This window comes from Grus americana, chromosome Z (genome assembly GCF_028858705.1).
Source record: "Grus americana isolate bGruAme1 chromosome Z, bGruAme1.mat, whole genome shotgun sequence".
Taxonomy (NCBI): Eukaryota; Metazoa; Chordata; class Aves; order Gruiformes; family Gruidae; genus Grus; species Grus americana.
The window spans coordinates 15,211,872-15,223,078 of record NC_072891.1 but is presented as its reverse complement, the minus strand read 5'-3'; the positions used below and the strand labels follow the sequence as shown (position 1 = coordinate 15,223,078).

Sequence of the window (11,207 nt, the reverse complement as noted above, 5' to 3'; positions counted from 1 at the left end):
TCCTCATGAAAGTTTCATTCATTTCTTCCAAAGAATGTAACTTTAGAGACAAATTTGCCTCTGTTTAGTTTAAAAGTTAGATCTATTAATGGTAAAACATTTCCAAAGCCTCCTGCAAGAAAGGAAAGTTAAATAGTTGAAGTAGAGGCCTGAACAAAACAAAATCCAGTTTATCATTGTTTTAAGGAAGGAGTGAAAGAATAAGTTCTATTAGATCTCAAACAAACTCTGGGACTGGCGACAGTTTGTAGTGTTTTGTTTTTCAAAAATAAAATGGGTTTCATTACAGTCTATGCCATTCCTTTATAATCTATGCTTTAAGTTTCATGGAGCAACAATTAGACAATGGAAGGACCCAAATAAATGTGTCCAATTTTTATATATATACACCCTTTGCCCATATTTGGCATTATTAAGGAAGTAACTGATACCTAAATACCTAAAGATATTGATAAGTTTTAAATTTTGCAGAGATTAATAGCCTTATCTTTTTTCTCCTTTTTTTTCTCCCTCCCAAATATATAACTCTATGTGTGCCTGTATATACAGTAATGCAGGCCCATTTTTACAGTCAGAATCCTACAGCTGTAGTTGTTCCTACATCTGTGATACCAAGAACTACGCTGGCAGGATGGCACAGGTTTCTCAGATGAGAAGGGGGAGATGAAACTGATGGCCATCTACTGGCAAGTGGTTGAGCAAACTACTGTTTGTACTTGGAAAAGAAATTATGATACAGAAACATGACAATATAGTTAATCTCCTTGAACAGGGAGAGCAAAAGCTTGCCTGTTCCCTGAATAGTGTCTGACTATACTGGGAATACTCGGGTTTGACTCTGAAAGCTGTGGCTTCAGCAAGCACAAAGTGATCACAAAATAAAGAAAGAAATGAAAATACACACATTCCCACACACGCAAGCAGAACAGAGAAAAATAGAAAGGGATAAACACGGAGTGCAGTTTATTTACTTGGTTGTGAATGAAAGTCAGTGTCACGGCGAAGAACAACATGGGCCTTGGATTGTTTTTCAAATAGGTGAGGTAGTCTTTCGGGTAGAACTAGAAGAGAAGTCGTGGTTTGAGACAATGTGCCTCAAGAAATGAGCCAGACTTTCAGAGTGCTTGTGCCTCTTTTAAGTCTTACTTAAGCCTGAAGCCTTAATTAAGTCCTTATTTTATGGGCATTACTGGAGACTTCTAAATTTAAGTATTTGGGTCTAGTAATTATCCAAAGTCATTTAAGCCAATAGCAGTTTCATGGACTTCAGTAAACTTGAGATCATGTCCTTAATGAGAGTATTTAGTTGCTGTGTACATATACACAATAAATACACAATATATACATGATGCAACTATTTCTACAGAATAAAGCTATATATTACATACAGCTTTCCCCTGTTTACTAACCGTTAGTAGAGAGGGTTAAGCACACCACATCTCTTTTTTTTTTTTTCTTTTTCCCCTTAAGGCAATCTGTTTCAGATATGAACAATCACGTTTTTGCAAGTTAACTATTACACAGTGAGTTATTAACTTTAAACACCCTTCACTCTCTACCCTATGTGGTAGAGACATTTTAGGTTGGGGCAACTCCTCTTTCATGAGAGAGTCTTTCTGCCAAGTTATTACCTCAGATGGGCTTTATGTTGTAGTTGGATGTTTATACAGAGATTTCTCCTCCTCACACAACAAAGGGCTATTGGAGAGCTCAGATGCCCAGCATATGGCAAAGGCAAGAAGGCAGTCTTGTGCTTGATAAAACCGAAGGAAAAACTCCCCAAAAAGAACAGAGAAAAGAAAACCAAATGGTGAATTGTAATCCTGTCTCCTGTGGAGTCCTCCTCATTCCTGCTGCTTCCAGCAAAAGCAGAGATCTCTTGACACCTTGCAGAAGCTCAGGAACACCTGGCTGGCTCTCAAGGGTAAGTCTAAACTTGCCTATGAGTTCACTAGAAAAGCACTAGCATGTTTTTCTCTTTCCACCTGATTTTTCTTTTCAGTTTACCTAGAGAGGCTCTGGTCAGTGCTGTTTCTCAGAAATTTCACCAAACAAATGCTGATACGCTTGGCTTGCAATTTAAAGTGCCAAGTTAAGCAGCTGTCCTGAAGGTCTTGGGCTCCCTTGGGTGCCTGAGGTTTCTATGTCCTAGCAAAAAGAATAGAGAAGATGACATAAATACACACTCCTTTATTTTTCTCTTTTCACTGGTTTGCTGGTCTGGGGACAGCATGTACTAGCTAACAAGTTCTGCCCTGTGCTATTGTTATCCTAAATTGGTACTCTTTGGTCAGACAATTAGATCAGGCAATTAGAGGGCTCTGTTGTTCGGCTCCCTTTTAACGTGCATTTAGATTATGGGCAGCCTAAAAAGACTACTGTGGGTGTCTGGCTAGAGCCATACAATAGGGTTCGGAGCTACTCAGTCAAATTCACTTTCCCCACCCCAGCCAGGAAAAATATTAGGGTATCTAAGCGAGAGGAAAGTGAGGGGTTTCTCACTAAGCTGTAGTCAAACTATTAAGGAGCGTTGTCTATGAATGAACTTAGAGAAGGCTGAGAATTCTTACAGAAGAAAACTGCTCTGGCCCTGAAAAAAAAAGGTGTGAGCAAAAAACCTTTCACGTGTTGGCTTCCTTCCCACTCCCACCGGAGCAAGTGAGAATGCCTGAAATTGATTTCAAAGGGAGAAAAACATGCCAGCATTTGCACAGAAATGCTATTTTTTGTATATTTCAATATGCGGGACCAAAGTTCTGGCCCTTCTGTAGCTTATGTAATGGAGTAACCTCCAAGGAAAGGGAAAATTGGCTGCTATATAGATGTGGAAACATTCATTAATCACTGGATCAGCACTCTAAACATTTCCTGTTTATATCCAGAGTGACACTTCTTTAAATGATATTGCCAGCTCCAATTTGGCATCAAAGTCTTATTTTGTAAAAACAAGCTGTTATCAAATTTAACAGAAATGGAACAGTTTCCATGAAGAAAGGGATTCTGAATGGCCTTTGGTTCAGATCTTGTTTCAGAAAACAAACTTTCTTTAAAAGTTTTGATCCAGTCATCTCAGACTGAAAAACTGAAGGGAATCTGGTTGGAGAAAAAAAAAAAAAAAGTTTGGAGTTGTCCTGTATTGTCCACATCATGAGAAAAACAAAAATGAATTATTATAGAGATTTCCAATTGCCTGGCTCAGGTCATGGTAAATGAGCCTCTGATGGATGTGTTTCTAAAAAGAAACTGCAGTTGTACTGCTCACACACCCAGAAACGTCCACTCTGATTCTTGCTGTTTGTCACTCATGCTTTCAGAATTGCCATGATCAACAGTTGTCTCTCTTTCTCCCTCTCTTTCCCCTCCTCAGACCTAAACCTACCTACGTTTTCTCTTCAGGACCCAAGACCACTGCATGAGAATCTAGACAGATTTTGCAGGGACAGAAGGAGTTGGGGAAAGGAAAAAAGCAGCTGAAAGCCAAACCTCCTAATATTCCATTTCTATCAGTTGTCTTCAGCATGGCAAGGCCAGGCTTCTCGGGCTAAATGTATGCTAGGGAACTCCTATACTAGGAAACAAAAAGGATTCTTTGGCACTGAGTTTAACTGGCGCAGAATAGCTGTGTCCATGCTGTTAAGCTCTTTTGCCCTCCAGAATGAGTTGGCTGTATCCAGACTACCAGCTGGGACTGATTCCTGGAAGCATGCCTGGGAATTGTTTGGGAGAGCCCTACTTGGCCTTGGCCAAAGCCATACCCCACTGTTCAACTGCTTTAGCAGTCGAATGGTGAGGGCAGTTGATTGTCAATGTGCACACAAATTTCCTGGCACTATGTAGTTTACTAGTATAAACATAACCTTGTTGTGCCCTGGACTGTAACCACTATGGACACTATACCAAAAGAAAAAGTGCAATAAAAGTTTAACATTCTGAGTGCCAGTATCTCTGTGTGGCAATCAGAATTTCACCTTGACATTCTGACTCTTCCCCCTACACCTACCTAGCCAGGGAAGGACCTATATGGCAGGATGTTAGGGGAGGTGGGGGGTGGCAAGCTCTGTATTCCCTAGCACACGCATGGCTTATAAAGGAAGAGGGAAAGGTCTTTTTCAAAAAAGATAGTGAAGCAATGCATCCAGACTTCAAATTTTTCCCTTGCCTATGTGTCTGAGCCATCACATCAATGCATGAAAACACTGTTCTCAAACGTCGAACTCCCATATCTCTCACCCCTTGGAAAATAGATGGGTAAGTAATTCACCTGAGACCGGGTTGGTTAAAATATAGTAAATACCAGAACACTGTGTCTGTTCCTACTTCTTATCTGGTCCGCTGTTTCAGCACATGAAAGAAACAGGGTCTAATGGCATATAAACTGCTGATGGAAGTGTGAGTCTCTTGTCATATTTTGTGTGAAGCAATTGTGATTTTCTGCGTTTGGTTTGCAAGGTAAAATCTCTTTAGCAGTCTCAACAGAAAATCATTCTTGATGGTTCAGTGTCTTGGCATTTCTAAATCCAGTCAGAAACATTTCAAGAAGGAAGGTTGTAGTTTAATCCAAGCAAATTCAGTTCAGTGTAAGAGAAACTGTTTGAAGTTCAGTGGATTGTATCAAAAGAGACTACAGAATAACTTAATCAGTAATCATCTGTTAAGTGGTTTTAAGTTCAGGTCCCAGGATATTGCCAGCAGAGGAACTGTAAAACTTTGGCTTTCTGTTCAGGCTGTCCTGACATACATTACCCACAACAAAGCATTCGGCCTTTGCCTCTACAACACTGCCTTGTTCCGTGGCAGGGCCAGGAATGCAGGAATGTGGCTCCCAGCCAAGCTGGTGCGGACAGAATTCCCTCGACCTGGAGGATTTCGGCTCTCTCCATGTCTGCATCTTTTGTTTGGCACTTTATGCCATTTGTAGTGCATGCTTCTCCGTGCTGCCCACAGCTGCTGTTCTCCCCCCTGCATCTGCCGTTCTCACACTCCCAGCCTGGGTGGCCGTGCTGGGTTTGAGCATTGTGGGCTAGCCAGGATGTGGCTACTGAAAGGGCAAACGTGGGGAAGGCCAGAGCTTGGCTATATGTACATAATATCAAGTTAGTCAATGTTCACAGGCTGAGAATACCACAGTGTTTGAGCTAAGGAAAGCTCTTTGTTTGCCTTTCCTTGCACTAGCAACTGGGTTACTTCAGCCTAATAGAAGGCTCTTTCTTTTATGCTCTGTGAACCTGACCCATCACAAATCAATTGCAGAAAGCCTATAGGTTCTTCCTTCCTGCTCCTCCTGGGAAGGGCAGCTGAGAATAATTCTTGATGAATAAACTTGATAATTCCCAGAGGACTGTATTCGGTGAGCTCAAAGTTTTTCCTTCTGCTTCAAACTCTGACTAAAAGAGAGAGATGTGTTTCAGGTGAGGTATTAGTGGTAGAACAGGGCTTTTATACTTTGTCTTCACCAGTGGGCAATTCCTGACTGAACTTCTGATGTGCTCTGTAACTTTGCGAAGCATCATCACCCAGGGTCCTCTCGGGAGGTAAAGTTTGCTGGGCATCATCTGACTGCAAAGCAGCAGGGCTCCAGACTCTTGCTGATACAGAGATGGAGTTTTACATCACAGTTCTCTCTGGAGTCTGAATGTACCAATTTCTGGGAAGTTTAGGGTTAAAGAAGTGAGTGGTTTATGCTGTTGTAAAGACAGGAACTATTGTGAATTTCTTCTGTGGCTCTGGATCCAGATGTTAATGTTGACTGGGGCCCACCTCTCATTCTAAACTCAATGGTAGTCTACAGAGGGATGAAATTAATCAACAAGGATTTAAATTACATCTTTTTCCAAAGCCTGTTTATACTTTATGCTTTAATCATACTTTTATTGGGCCAGCAAATAATAACATTGTAATAACATTGTGCCAGATAAGCCACTTCAAAAACAGGAAGAAATAGAAATTACAAACGCTGAACTGGCAGAGAAGATGACCACTAGAGATTGCCCAAATGGTGCCGCAGTGTCTGCAGACGTTTCAGGGAGACAATAGGAGACAATACAAGGGGGTAGAAACCGGTTCTGGAGGCAGAGTGTTTGTTCAGGGGATGGAGGATCACAGCCTCTGAGATGTGCATTTGATGTGCCTTATTGAAAGCCATGCCTTAAAAAGTATTTAAGTATCTAAAGAGTCACTTTGGTATCTGCGGGGTTTCAGATGGGAGCTGAGGATGTAGGTGCTTTTGAGTTCTTCTTAGTCACCATTCTGCTGCTTTAAATACTATAAGAGTGGCTTTTTGAGACTGGTTTCTCAAAAGCACATGGTTTCACTGAGGGATGAAACAATCAAACTTGAGGGATGCCCAAGACTGTGTAAGCATTGAGTAGCCTCCACTCCCATTCACGCTGGTGGGGGTATGGAGATCCTGTCCTCTGCCTCATGGCCCGTTACTTAAAATCCCTAGGCCCAAAGGTAAGCTTTGACCTACATGAGATTGCTCCAACAAGTGATGGTTTGTTGCCAGCTTTTTAATTTCCTTTCCACCTTGCAAGAGTGTTGTGATACATAATTTGAGTTTGCAAATTGCTCTGGCAGGAAAGCACTCTGACAAGCAATATGTTGTGTACTGCAGAGTTTGGTTTTAGTCCAAAGACACAGAAAAGCAGTAGGAAGGAGGCCGGAATTTTATTTAATCCTCTGTATTTCTGAATCCATGCAGAATGCAGCTAGATGGGCCCAGAAATCTCCATATGTTGGACAACCTGTGAATATGCTTAGTTGCTGGTTTTTTAAACTGTATTGGAATTTTTCTCATGCCATTGTCTCTTGCAGGTCCCACACATTTAGCATCTGCAGTCTGAGAGGAGCAGCAGTGAAGTTCAGGCTGAATAATGCAGATTGAAGAGATGCCTCTAGGTATCAAGGGTGGCTAAGTCCTAGCACCTTCACTTATTTAGATATATATGACTGCAACAAGTGGAGTAATTCACAAGGCATGGGAAATGATACTTAGTTCACTGTAGTGTGTATAGTGCGGGAGATACGAATGTTTTTGCAAGAAAAATACACAGCAAAAACAGCAGTGTCTACAGCAAACAACCTCTGACTCACCATATGGTTATTAGCTAACAACTTAAAATTTCCTCTTAGTTAAAGGGAGAACGTTAAAAGTTTGGAGTTTGTACATTTAATGGGGCTTACAAGGTGTGCTTAAACTGCTTATAGAGCATGGATATCCAAGGACTGGCTGCTTTTTATGCTAATTCAAACACTTGGTGCTGCTTTGATTTTGTGATTAGTCAGTCCCAACTATTAAATGCAAGGAGAGAGCTGATGCTAGCAGTTGAATCTTCTGCTATTTGCTAGGTGGCAGGATGATGGAGGGCTTGGGCAAGAGAAGGAAGCCTGATCTGTTGCCTTTCTTCTCAGCTTTGAAGAGCCCACATGATTTGTAGCACATATCATGGTCACTTTATAAAGAGAAATTTTCTTTGACAGGAAGATCAGAGGTGAGTGGGCTTATACATGGGAACTAATACATACAGATATGTATATTATCATAGAATTAAAGTCTGTGTGTATGCACACATATAAAAGCAACAGTGTGACAATGTCTTTGCAAGGAAAAGCAGGGAGGAATTCATAGCTATCTGCGATACAGATGTCTACAGCTGAGCTAGTCACTCCACACTTCCTCACAGCCAGTGGTGAGAAACAGGCACTTAGCGGAGCACAGTTCATCTTATCATCTGAAATTAATTACATTTTTTAAAGGCTGGTTTCCTCCATTATCTGTAAAGTAGCATAGGGCAACATCTTCAGCTGCAGAGATCCATGTTGCAGAGGTATAATGTGAAGTGAGATGAATCCCACTTTTCCTGTCTGAGCTCTCCAGAGTATTCCACATACACTTTACCATATTACATGTTGCTTACAAAGCTTTTTGTGTGACCTGAGTGTTCACTTGCCAAAAGCCAATGACTAAACCTGACCTGAATCCAGCTGAGAATTATAACAGAATTCTGCACACAACCGCCCCAGTATTTATTACAGTGGGTAGTAGTTTCTCAAATGCACTCTTCAGTCTAAGAGATCTTCAATTTTTGGAGGCTTCTTTTTTGAATTAAGTTTGTTTATTGATCTAGATTATAACATGATCACACAGACAGTACCGTTAGCACAATAAAAAGAGCTCTGTGCCATGGCATGGGGCAATGTACAAGAATCTCTTAAGCCAATATTTCTGCAAAAATTTGTGTTAGGACAGAAAGTGTGAAGGACTAGTTTGGCACACAGTTATTACAAGCTGAATGAGTTTACTTCATCAGTAAAATAAGTAGAGTAGGTACTTGTCTCCTGCATAAACACCTGGCTAGAATGATAGATGTCACTCCCCAGGAGGAGTTAAATAAACTGTGTGATGTAAATGTTCACATTTCAGTAGCACCTACACTGACCACAGTTTTGCATGACATAAGGTGCATCTCTGAGATGCTTAGGACAGTTCAGGTCCAAATTATGTGGAGAAAATATCAGATGACACCAGCCTGCTAATACATCTTTTGCTTATTCGTGCATAATGATGTAGGTGGAACACAGGGATTTCCTGAGGTATACACAGATTCACCCTACCTAGCTTCAGATGCTGAGATGCCCAAGTCAGAAGTCTAGCTGTCTTAACTCACTGTGGAGTTAGTGTGGAGAGAGAAAGGGGAATCCCCAGAGACCAATTCAGATTTGGATTTAAATTGCTCTCCATAGGTGCCTCTCTCCACTGACTATAGAAGGATATAATAGATAGAATAACTAATCACCAGATGTAGGTGCTCCATTTAAATGGATGAAGGTAGGTGCTATTTCTGTCAGCTGTTTAGAAGTCACTGTACGGCATTCATAGGGTCCACAGCAAGTCCAGATTCAGATCTGCATTTGGTATGTCAAGAGAAGAGCATGTTTTTCCCTAGTTACTCAAGCACAGATTTATCAGTCAGCAGCATGTTGCTGTGTTTGCTGATAATCTCGAGATCTCTTTCCTGAGAGTGCTGACAGAGGGGTACGTGGTGTAGATTTGCAGGCTGTACTAGCTAGAGAGAACAGTACTTACAAACAGTTCATTAACTACACTTGCATTAGGTACTTACACAGCGGATGTTTACTGGCTGTCTTGGCTGGAGTTGTAATAGCAAGTGGTTGCTAGGAGGCAGGAATGGATTAATCCTAAAGAGAAAAGGAGGAGAGAGAATCAGCTTTTCAAAGGGAAAAGGTTTTGGCCCTTTAAAAAGAGTCACCTGCAAGTACTCTGTCATCTGAAAAAAGCCTATGACATCCAGTTAACGAGATCAAACCTGCTGCAGGTGCTAGGGAAAATTTGAAGGTGTAGCACTGGGTATTCATAGATCAAACCTGTAGGATGCTACTTTCATGCCTTTAGTTTTGATGGCACAGTTGAAAAAAACCAAACAAAACCAAACAAAACCAAAAGAACCTGCCCTGGCTAACATTGCAAAGAACAAACATCTACTAGACTGACTTGTGAAACATGATATGTTGGCAGGACTTAATGCATTGGACCTAGGAACATGTTTTCCATTTTGATAAATCCTATAACCAGTTTCAATCACAAGGTTAAGGTATCCTATTTGGAAACATGTACTGTGTTTTCTCTGTTATTCTTGGAGATTTTGTAAGGAGCATTTACAATGAAGAAGTAGGTGAACTTTCTGCAAAATAGTCTTTTCAAACCACGAATATTCTCAGAGGTAATTTTGTGACATGGGGGGGGAGGTTGTTGGGGGTTTTTTTTGGGGGGGGGTGCGGGGTGTTTGGTGGGGTTTGGGAGAAGTATGTTGGTTGGTTAGTTTTTTAAAGGGTTCTACAGTGATAGAGAGTAGACCACTCCATCAGGGATTGGAAAGCACTTTAATCCTCCCTTCCACCGTTGAGATGAATTAAAAGGGAATTCTAGAAACCCTACCTCTTTCAGCATGTTTGTGATGGGAAGCAGGATTTCACTGACCTCATAGGGTCCTCTTTGCTATTGCTGAAAATAAAAAGCCTTGTGCAATAGCTGGTAGAACCTGCATGCAGCTACTGGAGAGAGTTCAGAGAAGGACCACTAAGGTGATTAACGGATTAGAGCGTCCCTTCTCTGAGGACAGGCTGAGAGACCTGGGGCTGTTCAGCCTAGAGAAGAGAAGGCTCTGTGGGGATCTCATCAATGTGTCTGAAGTGAGGCTGTAAAGAAGATGTAGCCAGGCTTTTTCCAGAGATGCCCAGTGACAGGACCAGAGCCAACAGGCACAAACAGAAACATGGGAGGTTCCAACTGGAAACGCTTTACCATTTTACTGTGAAGGTGACTGAGCACAGGAACAGGTTCCTCAGAGAAGTGGTGGAGTGTCCAATCTTGGAGACTTTAACAGCCATCTGGACATGGTCCTGGGCAACTGATGACCTGCTTGAGCAGGGGGGTTGGACCAGATGACTTCCAGAGGTCCCTTCCAACCCCTACCATTCTGAGATTCTGTATACGTGGGCCTGGAGAGCATCTATGGATTTGTGGTTGTCAAAGCTCAAGGGAAGGAAGCTGCCCCTGCACATGTAAGAGGACGTTAACGAGGAAGAGATCACTTCCAGCTTATCTTTGGACGTCACTGTCCTCGCAAACGGTTGAGGAATGAACACACACAGTAGCACTAGCACTCGCAGGGCGTGGGGTGTGCACCAAGCTGAGCCACCTGCCTCCTAGGCAAGAGGAATAGCTGAGAAAAATTGTTTCATTGTTACCGATGCTTGTTTGCGTACCCTTGAATTAGCTTGCTTTGGCTTCTTTCCAACGCCAGTACCCGGCTGCCAGCAACCTGGTTTGGGTTCAGCGCTGTTGATCTTTTGTTTACTTTTTATTTTAAACGTCATAGACCCAGAAGGTTAAAAAAGCCAGGGAGAAAACAAGTTTAATAACAAGGATGAATAAAAGTTAAGTAGATTTTCTTTCATACATGGGATGTGGACGTTCATAACCAAGGGTGTTTGGTAAACACCTGGCCTATATTCTCCTTCTACATCATGCTTGAGAGAAACCCCGTGCATGTAGGTTGCTCCTCCTTCTCAAAAGAGACAGTCTGTGATCCAGGACACATAGCACTAAGGAGTCCTGCTGGCTTTTGTGAGTGACCCTAGATCCTTTCCATAGCCTTTCCCTTGCAAATTCATCAGATAAATAATAA

The 11,207-nt window shown here is 41.8% G+C and overlaps 1 protein-coding gene across 1 annotated transcript in view; it reads left to right on the top strand.

Moving 5' to 3' along the window:
• The first annotated feature begins 1,617 nt into the window (after window positions 1-1,617).
• Window positions 1,618-11,207, top strand: part of LOC129199252 (leukemia inhibitory factor receptor-like) — a 91,022-nt gene continuing 81,432 nt past the window's right edge. Inside the window, exon 1 of the mRNA XM_054809423.1 lies at window positions 1,618-1,924. The gene's annotated coding sequence lies outside the window, so the exon portion shown is untranslated. The remainder of the gene's footprint in view (window positions 1,925-11,207) is intronic.